Source organism: Pipra filicauda, unplaced genomic scaffold (assembly GCF_003945595.2).
Source record: "Pipra filicauda isolate LSUMZ 115617 unplaced genomic scaffold, ASM394559v2 scaffold1_size10287979_pilon, whole genome shotgun sequence".
In the NCBI taxonomy this organism is placed as follows: domain Eukaryota; kingdom Metazoa; phylum Chordata; class Aves; order Passeriformes; family Pipridae; genus Pipra; species Pipra filicauda.
The window spans coordinates 688,235-699,011 of record NW_024104310.1 but is presented as its reverse complement, the minus strand read 5'-3'; positions in this window follow the sequence as shown (position 1 = coordinate 699,011).

Sequence of the window (10,777 nt, the reverse complement as noted above, 5' to 3'; positions counted from 1 at the left end):
TCTTTGGGAGTGCTCCTAGAGAGGGAAGCAAGGCAATAATTTTCCCTATGGAAAAAAAATGGAGCAGAAAACTTGCCGACATTTTATAAGTTCAACAGTTTTGTTACTGTCCCCAGTTTTGCAGTGGTTCTGTTTTAGCCTTTGGGTGTCAGGCTTTCGTTTCATACTACAAAATACTTCCTGAATTCCTGGGGTTGTATTTCTTCTGTATCTGTAACATTTCACCCCTCTTCTTTTCTTCCATTTTGTTTCTCTTACTCCTCTGTGTTATGATCTAGAAAGTGTTTAAGTTGAATTTAGGCTGAAGAAATCCCAACAGGAATATCAGGTGGCAGCATCGCTTTCATCTCATTGCTCCTTCAACAGACAACCTCCTTCAACAGACAACCTCAACTTTGTTTTGCTAATTTTGACAGAGAAAGTGTTTCAAATAGAATTACTGAAAAGCATCTGGTCTCATTTTGGTCAGTACCTTCTTGGATGATACCATGGGAAGATGCTGTGTTCATCTTATGGAAATTAATGAGACAACTTTCTCTGCAGATGAAAAAACAGAAGACCAGCAAACCTTTAATACTCATCATTATACTCTTTCTTCTTTATATTAGTAGGCACCATTAGCACTAGAAAGTCTTTGAAGAAACATTATCTTAATGTATGTCATCTTGCTCACAACATACAGAGCAGTAACAACAAAGCTGGTGATGATAATGATATATAACCTCTGTCAAGTTGACATAGACTTATAGAACCTGAGGGAACGTCAGCTATTAGTGTATCTGCAGATGGCTTTTTCTAATAAAAAGCTTTTCATCTTAAATGCAGGTTTGAAATTTCAGAGAATTTGGCATAGTACAAACTACTGTCAAAGAATATATAATGCAAAATTAAACCTCTACAAGTAGTTTTTGAAGGAAGAAGACACTTTATGCATTTATGTATATGTAATTATTAAATAAATAATTTAAAATATCTGTAATAAAGTAGCTGTTGAATAGTATTGGTTAATTATCACTGCACTAAATATTTTATTTTTTTACTGCTTTAAATTATGTGAGTAACAAATATTGTGATTAAATTGCAAGATTGCTTTTAACATAACATTGCACAAAGAAATTGCTACCACCTTCTGATTTCTGGTATAAATCTACTAGATCCGGCAACTTTGCACTGTAACTTGTTTCTTTAGCTACGAGCTAATGATTTGAAAAATGTGTTGTAATGGGAAACAAAACTATTCAAAAATTTGTACTAAAACACTCATAATAAAGTTCCAGGCATAACTAGGAGCCTGTGGCTACCTGAACACCAAATATAGGATTAGGGGACTTGGCTTTGTTCCTTTTGCAAGAAATGACTCAAACCCTTCCGACTCCTGAGAGATGTATGAAGCTTTGTACTTGAGATAGGTCCTTCATCCGCTGCTTCTGTTATTCTATTCTATTTTACGTTTCATAATAAAATATTGATCAGAGCATTAAAGTTGCTATATAGCCTGATAATTAGGACAGTAATCTGAATCCTATTTCCTGTGCCAGCTGGCATTTCAGTATAAAGGCATCCATCAGCTTGGATTCAAATCCCCGTTTTAAATCAGGTGGTGTCCTAAACTGCTAAACCATAGAGACAGACTATTTTGGCTCAATGAATATTTCATTATGTCCAAAGTGAAGAGATGGAGAGCAGCATTCTCTGAAAAGCTGGAAATTATCATAGTCACTGAAGAGCCAGGGCAGCAATTCTGAAGCTTTCAGAGTTTCCAGACTCCTAAATCCACATGAGCCCATCTGTTGACCTGTGAATTTGAAAATCCTGGAAACCTTCAGGCAAGTTGTAAAGGAGACAGACTCCAAGGTTCTTTGTCCTCTCACCTGTTCATTTATTCATTAATCAGGTACTAAAGAACTCATCAGGTACCCTGGCATGTGATTAGAAAGACTTGAAACATTTTTGGCATGAGCAGATCCATCAAAACCCTATTTGTCTTGCAGTGCAATTTCATTGTGATCTTTGAAAAATATTTTGCTTTCACTGATTCAGCATCCTTCAACAGAAAAAGCAGAATTGTTCATATTTTCCAAACAGCTAAATGTTTACTTTGCGGGCTTAATTCATTACACGTAGTGCAGTCAGACAGTTCACTGACACATGCTGAAGGAGAGCTCTCTATAGAGGAAGATGACAGACTGTGTCACTGGCTTCTAATACATGTGAGCTTTTGTGAAGATCATGTTTCTGATATTTGTGTAAATTAGGATGCCAGGATCTTATTGCTTTGAGTGGGAGGATGAGATGGTCTGATCAGTGTGCCAAGTTCCTGTAACTCATCACTTTCCATTCTCCATGAAGTGGCATTCCCCTAATCTGGCTGCCAAAAGCTGGTTTCTGTTTCGCAGTCCCAAGGACGGAGCAAAATCTCGCTCATTACCTTCCTGTTAGGCTAACTGCTGCAAAACCTGTTTCTGATTTGCACTTGGTTTGAACTGGTGGTCTAACAAACTCTGTTTCTCACTCTCCTGCTCTCTTCTTATTCACCACCCCCATCTGGGCATACTTCCAAGTGTCAGCAAAAACTGGGTCCCCAGCCACATACAACAGGCAGTGCCTGCTGTGTTTCATTTTTATTTCAGCTGGATTGAAATACAAGACACAGAATGGGTACTCTCTGAAGTTAAACTTGCTCAAAAAGGTATGTTAGTATGTTAGACTGATTTTTTTTCTGTGATATTGGCACTTAGATTCATGTAATATTCACACATAAGACTTCAGTAATTTTGGAAAAATCAGCACGGATTGCAAGTTGTGCCTGGAACAAGCAGGTGTAATCCTGGAAAGATAAATATAATCCAGTTGCTAGAACTGATTCCTTTAGCATTTTATCAAAATCCCTGTTGTAGCAACAGCCTTATTCTGTTTTTTCCATTCTGCTTAACCAGCAGATGACTCAGTCTACAGACCAAGATAATACTGTACAATTATAGCATTCAAAATGGTTTATGTGTGACTACTCAAAGCCTGTCTTCACTCTGTTTATTGGCTACCAGCACACTAAGCTAAATGCAAGTTAACAAATTCCTAAAAATACTCCAGGGATGAATCATCCCTTTCAAAAGGGTTCTGGAGAGTGTTTACCACTGTGATGGTAAGTCACGGGGTAGCAGGGAAGCCAATTTCTGTTACAGAAAGAGACAAGCTTGAGTCAGCCAAATGCTATGTTACAGTTTCTGAATGCTTTGCCTGGAAGATGGCTATTATGAGTTAACATTCTCAAATTTGGGCAGCTGAAGGAAACCGTTACAGCAAAATTTTCCCGAAGTGTCTTGCAGACCTGATTTTTGCACAGGAATCCAGGAATTTTTAATTTTTCTAATTTTCTATTTTTTTTAAGTTATTTCCAAATCATAAGTGACTCAACATTGTCAGAAAAAAAACCCTGAAGAGTCTGTTTGCTGGGAATTTAGATGCTTGCCTTTCAATGATGATATTGGAAAATGTGTGTTCAAATTCATGGCAGAGATGTGTGCCCGAATATTCCCTGCTACCTACAGAGCAGACAGAAGTTTTTTTGAAAGGAAGATATTCATGTGCCGTATCTTTTTTTTAAAAAAACTTTGTGCTTGATAGATCTAGAATTTCAGATAAAGTCTTAGAAACATAACAGTTAAATAATAACAACAAAAATAAAATCTAGGTGTAATTCACACTGACATTTCAACCACTGTCCTGTAAAAAATATGCAATAAAGCATAACAGATTTGTTCATCTATCCAGAAGCACTTAATTTTATCCCAGTATTGTGACATTCCACTCTAATTTAATCTGATAGAACATTATTTACTGTAAGTTAAAGACTGAAGAAATGACAAAAAGTATCATTTATAGAGTTCTTTCTGTTTGCTAAATAATTGTTTCACATTTACTGTTTGATCTCTGATAAATGGCATATGCAGACATACTTCAGCGTGGATTAAGGAGCTACCTCCAGTGCTGTTCTGCAGAGCTTCTCTCATGGAGGTTGCCATTCCCACGCATCTGAGATACCATAACTGGCCACACAACTATATCATGGCCTCAGTTTGATTGTGTTTTGGGAACCCTGCTCATCCACCTAATTAATGCAGATGGCTTGTGTTTATTAGATGTGTTTAGTAGCACCTTTAGATAACTCAGACTCTATGCTGGAATAAAGTCCTCAAGGTGTTGCTCAATAAACAGATTATCGACTACAGTTAACATAAAATCATGGTAGGTCTTCCACATTGGAACCTTGACCAGTTGCAAAATAAGGCTATGCTCTTCAGATAAATGTGGAAAAAAAGAGGATAAGAATGATATTTAGATATCCTGAATCAAACAGGAGAATATATAGAAGGCGTCTCTCAGTCCACTCTTGACACATCTCTCAGTTCATGCTCTGACCGCCATCTGACAAGCAAGAAAGGGAAAGTAGGTATTTGCCTTGGCAAATTTGAATAAGGTTTTTGAACAATAAGGTAAATGAAACAGAATTTTAGAACAAAATTTTGAAAATAGAGGTAATGTGAATGAGTTTATACTCTGACATCTTCTTCCCTGCCGTCATTCACTGCAACCAAACAAGTTTAAAATTCCTCAGAGATGACCAGTGAGATGTGTCACACAAAGGGACATAGACTGGCATCTTCACCCTCACAGACCAGATATCCTCGATCCTTTGCATGGAAACTACTGACTGCTTTGAGGTTAACTAATTGTATTTCATAGTGAAAAAAATCAGTAAATCTATATTTCAGAATTAAAATCTTTTTTTTCATAACTGTATATATGCAATTTAATCATACTCTCTTTGTCCCTTGGCTCCGCCCTCTCACAGTTGCACTTTAACAAGCAGGCTGATGTTTGCATTGAGATGCTGTTATAAATCTTTAAGAAAGTAGCCTATAAAAATTCTCACTTGTGCTTACAGATCCCTTGTCAGAAGGAAAAGTGTTACCTAAGATGTGCTGCAGCCTTGTTTGCAGAGGCAGATCTGGAGAATTGACTGCTGGAAAGCATTTCTGTGAAGAGTAAATGAGGATATCTTTAGATAATCACTTATGATTGAGACTTTGAAATGTACACCAGAAATGTTTGTGATAGTAAAACCTCCCACTTGATCCCAATGGGGATTTGGAGGAAAGTCTGCTGGTGTTAAGTGATGTGTTTTAAATTTGCACTGTGGATGCCCAGCGAAAGTCCATTGCAAAACCTTTGCCCTTAGGTTGATGTAAACTGCAAGCTCTTAGCTCCTGCATTTTGTCTGGTGATGCATTTGCTGTCCTTCACAGATAGTACTTTGAAAGAGGTGCTCTAATGCAACTTCAAAGAGCGAGATGCAAAATAAATGAGCCTGCAGGCAGAATGCTACTTAACAGCCTTCTGGGAGCTGTTTATCAGAGTCCAGCTCTGCCTCACATCCATCCTTACCACTACCACTGGTTGTAGGGATGGCTCAGAGCACTCATTGGAACTGCTTAACAGTTGCAAACTTACCAAATAGTCCAAATGCATGAGGGGCCAGGAGATGAGTGTTTCAAAACTTTCTACTTCAGAGTTCTTTCTTTCACTTTTTTACAACCTGGCAAAGGCAGACAACAGACCAATGCCTCTTATAGGATTTAAAACCAAAGAAACATGTCATTGGAAATTTAGCACACTCCAAAGTGAGAATACTAAGCATTTATTTGGTAAACATGGAAGAAAAGAAATAGGTATTAATGGAAAATTTGTAATGATAAATTGATATTAATAAACACTTTACCAAGTAGACCACTCAAAAGCTGGTTTGACCTAGGAATATAATTCCTGATGACTCCCACTTGCCCCATACTCCTGGTTCAAATTCTACTAAAGAAAGAAAGACAGGTATTGATGCCAGTAAAAATACAGAGCAAAAATACCATATAGGCCTAAATGTAAGTAAGCATCTGCAAAAGCACCAGTGTCTACAAGCCCACCTTCAGATTGTTATATATTCCCACCTCACAACCTCTAATTAAGGTTAAGATTCATTTCAATAGCAGTCATAGCTTTACACTAAATTTGCTTTCTCTTTTTTCTTATTTCTCACAAATATATGATAGTATTAGAGCAGTCCTCAAACAAGAAAAAAAAGTATTCAGGAATAAAATTATATACATATGAAGAGATAGTCCCCCAGAAAAGTGCTTGAAGTGGAAGCACAGATAATTGTCTGAAGTGTGCATGGTTTTCTCAATTGCATATGCATTTTCCATAATTAGAGCTGCATGAATAACAGTTTTTTTCTGTTTGCTGGCAGCTCTAAAAACAGACCTAATCAATGAATGTGCAGGCATCAAAGGACTTTTAGTATTGATTAAAGTCAAAACGTTTTGGTTTAAAAAAAATTTTAAATTAAATGTATTCCTTTTTTACTGAATTTTTAACAAGAACAATTGGCAAAGATATGAATTTACAAAGCACTTCAGTACAGCTGTACGTATATTTTTCCCATGCAGAATTCTGCCTGAAAAGGCTTATACAAATCACAAATTAAGAAGTGTCAGTGTGTTTAGAAACTTCCGACAAAAGGTCAGAATTCAGTTTTGTACCAGTCGCCAACACATTGTATATAATTTCCATAATTTCCAGTTTTGTCTCCTTTTTTCCTATCTATTTTTATTATTTTTTTCTTAATTTTCTTATTTTCAGTTCTCTGTTGAGCTTCTGCCTGTGCCTAGCTTATTTTACTTTGGATGCACACGTGCTAGCAGTGAAATTTATACATTTAAAATCAAAGAGAATAAACAGTCTGCTGTGCCTCAGTATTTCTGGGTTTGATATGGTTGGCACTGCTATAGTCTGGATTCGTTTATATTTTTTATACTCTTCAAGAATTAGTCACCTTGTTGACCTCCTGGTACTGGGAATAGCTAAGCAAACAAATGGAAGAGAGAACCTTACTCAACTGTTAGACTAAGCAAAGGTGACAAGGGAATCACCTGGGTAGGCTCATACATATGCACGGTCAAGGTGTCATCCTGACAAAGTGTCTTTTTACACTGCAGTCATACAATTTATACTGTCAGCAAGTTTTAGAAGTGAAATACATGTATTTCATTGTTAGAATTAAAAGGAAAGCTTTAAAGTCCTTCTCCACTGCCTTTTTTTTTTTTTAAGCAAGGTATTAAGTAAAAGTGCTGTTAATGCAAAAACAGAGAAGAGCATGCAGGGAAAGGTCAGTGTGATAGACACTTAAAGAAGTGCTGCTGATTACTCATTAAAGCTATCTGCAATGAGGATTTTAAGCAATGTCTTTGCTTCCACTGATGTCCTGCAGTCTCTCCATCAAGAATCAAAAGCATTAGGGACTTGATAAGAGATAAACAAATGCATAAAGTTTGGGGTGCCTGAATTCATCCTTCTTCAATGAAAATTACAATTACTTCCCCTTAATTAAAATTGTCTTGTTGTATTGCTGTGTGTGCAATAGAAGTGTGCTAGAGGCTTGAATCCAGATGACGATGACAAGGTGAGCTGGAGTTCTGGCTCCCCTGAACTGTGGTTCCTGGTGGTCTTGGAGCTCTGACCATTGGCAGCAGGTTTAATGGAAAAAATATGTCTGCCTGTATTATTCAGAAGTAATTAAAGATTCAGTCTTGTGCAAGTATTTTATATATGGCAGTATCTCAACTTTGATTACACTGAAAAGATGGCATGCATACCTTTTTCTACAGAAAGGAGAAAAAAATCAGGTTGCTGCATGAGACGTGTAACAGATGAGTATTGATACACTGACATACTGATAGTGACTGAGGATACCTGTGGTACAGATATCCTATCACTTCAGGTGGCTCTACCATCAACCCTCTGCATGTTAAGAAGCATATGAAAAACTACACCCTAAGCTGAGCAAAGAAACACAAATTTTAACACCGTGAATTTGCAAGTTCAGTAAGTTGCTTGAAGAAAGAAAAACCAGCCCACAAATGTTTTCTACCCACTTGGAGCCACTGGTTATGTTTCCTTCATATATCGTAGAAAAATACTGTCAGATATCCCAAAACTCCATGGTGAGCTAGTCACAAGTCTCTGTAGATAAAGGAAAAAAAAAGATAGGAGAGAAGGGAACAGGGAAATGGAGACAACGTGTGAACTATTTTAGAAAATGGAGAAATTGCAGAAATTTTCCTGTCTATCAAAACAAACAAAATCAAAGGAACCAAACTTCTATCTGATAACATGCGATTTTTAATTGTTTGATAGGGAAGATATCCCTGGAGGAATTTGTAACTTCAAGAGTAATTACCAGCAATGTTTTGACTGCTGATACCTTTGGGCAGTAATTTGTTTCTGTTTAGTTTTAAAGTACTATCACGTCAATCAGATCTATGGCGTCATTCACAGGAAATTGTGACACCTAGACTAAGGAAAATACATGTTAGAATGCACGTCCTCCCATCCATGTTTAAGATAGAGTCATTTCATCCAGCTGCTCTTTTAAGGACAGAAGACTGGAAGTGTTAATTGGAGAGATGAGACATTCATTAAGCATGAAGATGATAGGAAACATATTTCGTCTCTTTTCCTTTGCACAGTTTTATTTACAGATGCTGATAGTTCTGTAATTGTTATTTATCATATTTCTTTGCACAACATTAATGAATCAGCATTAAACATTTATTTATGAAGTTCAGCAAAATCTCTCACCCTCCCTCCTTCCTTCTATGCATCTGTTCCACAGCTCATCAAAACTAACTGCAATTTCCATCAGTTTGTTCACAGATATCTAACCAAGAAAAGTTAATGTAGATATACAATCTGTATGTCAGAATTTTGCAAGAGGCAGTGGGAAAATTGTGGTTTGTTTGTTTTTTTCTTTTATCAATTTCATATAGTCAGTCTGGCTGTGTGTGTGTAATGTTCATAACTGACACTTATGTTACTTTTATTAGACCTTGAGGTCATATATTATGTTTTGAATTTTTGATTATATATCTTAGAATAAATATTTAAAATATTAATGTAAAAGTATTTTCTATGGATGTTCTACATATTGATTTAAAATAGTTGAAAATGTTCCTAAAATTAACAACCTTTCTATTTTAAGTCCTCAAGTGGTATACTATCCGTTACTGCTGTTTCTAATACCTTGAGGTCCCACTTACTAGAAGATGGAGAAAATTTTCCTTTTTTAGTGGCAGGTTGCTGAGCTAGGGGGCTTTACTCAGTAGTTTAACTGTAGGGTACAGAAGTACATCTCACTCTTACAAAAAGACTCCCATCCTATCCACCTCCTACCTCCACATCAAGCCAGATTTTTTCCTGTGGGAAGAAGGACTCACAGAGACTGGAGCATCTCTGCAGCACATAGAACGCTTTAAGTGTTGCCATGGGAAGTCTGTGGCAGAGAAGGATTTTTCCTGTGTTCAAAGAGACTGATCCATCCTTGTTTGGAGAACTGCAGAACACCAGTACACAAAGATATGAATAAAAAAATATCAAAATTATCAAAAAGCTACTTCAACTGTGATCTCTGTGATTATTATGACTTAGCACTGTATTAGCACCTAAAGACCCCAGTTCCATGTTACAGAAATTGTTCAGATATACAGTGAGCGAATCCATCCCTTCCCCAAAGATTCAGCTACTGGCAGAGAAGTAAAATGTTTTCCAGTGTGTTACAAAAGATAGCATGCTAGATTGTGCTCCTAGGACTGGAGAACCCTGCAATGTTTGGCAAGTGACTTTATCACCTGGTGCCTGTTTCCTATTCACAGATTTGGGCTGTGACTGTGTCACTCCATGTTGCAGTGTTTCCAGATTTGCAGGTGCAAATAATTATAAAAGGAAATTAGGAAACAGTGTTGGCAAATAAGGCAGCATTAAAGAAAACATCTGTTAGGGATCTGGAAACATAAAAGGTCTATCTGTTCCCTAGCCATACATTCAATCTGTTTTTTTTTTTAACTATGAGAACCGTAAAGTAAAGTCTTATATAATCTGCCACACGAATCATCCATGGGAAAGAGAGTTCTGGAACACTGCAGGAGAAACAAATTCAGTGAAGGTGAAATTGAAGAGGCAGATAAATAGTAAAATTTTCAGATCCTAATCATGTTGTTCCCCAGAAAGAATATGACCCTTTTTTAAAGCTTTTATCTAGACATTTTCTAACTTTTATTCATTCTATACTACAGTATGATTCCTGAAAGTCACTCAAATAAAACTTTTATTTATACTGGACTTGAACTCCTTTCATATTCTGCCAGAAAGTTTCAGAGTGAAAAAAATCTAAGAAAGTCAGAGATTAAAGATAACTTTAGCTTGTTCCAACTTAAGTGAATGAAATAAAATCAGTGAATGTAATAAAATCAGAATATTATGAAACTGTTGGTTGTTTTTGCAGATTCCTGCTCTCTTTATCCTTTAAAGAATAATGAAAATATCTTCTTTACTGATAGACAAGACAGGAAAGCTGAAATTTTTTAATTATTCTTAATTTCATAGACAGGTCTGGAAGGAAATCTAAAAATGAATACCACATGCTGGGCATTGTGTCTCATGTGAGAGCACACAGAGTAATAAAGGAGGATGAAGGGGATATTAACCTGTGTTGGGTTTGGGATGACTGATATCATTGCAGCCATTGGATTTTTTCAGTAAATAGGACAAATTGTGGAACCTGAACTTCACTGCTCTATCTGTGTAACAGCTCAGCCAGGATCTGAGGTCTCACTCTGTGCTGCAGGGAGGGCAGAGCAGGGGTGTTAGCCCAGGACATCCATCCCACCAGGCA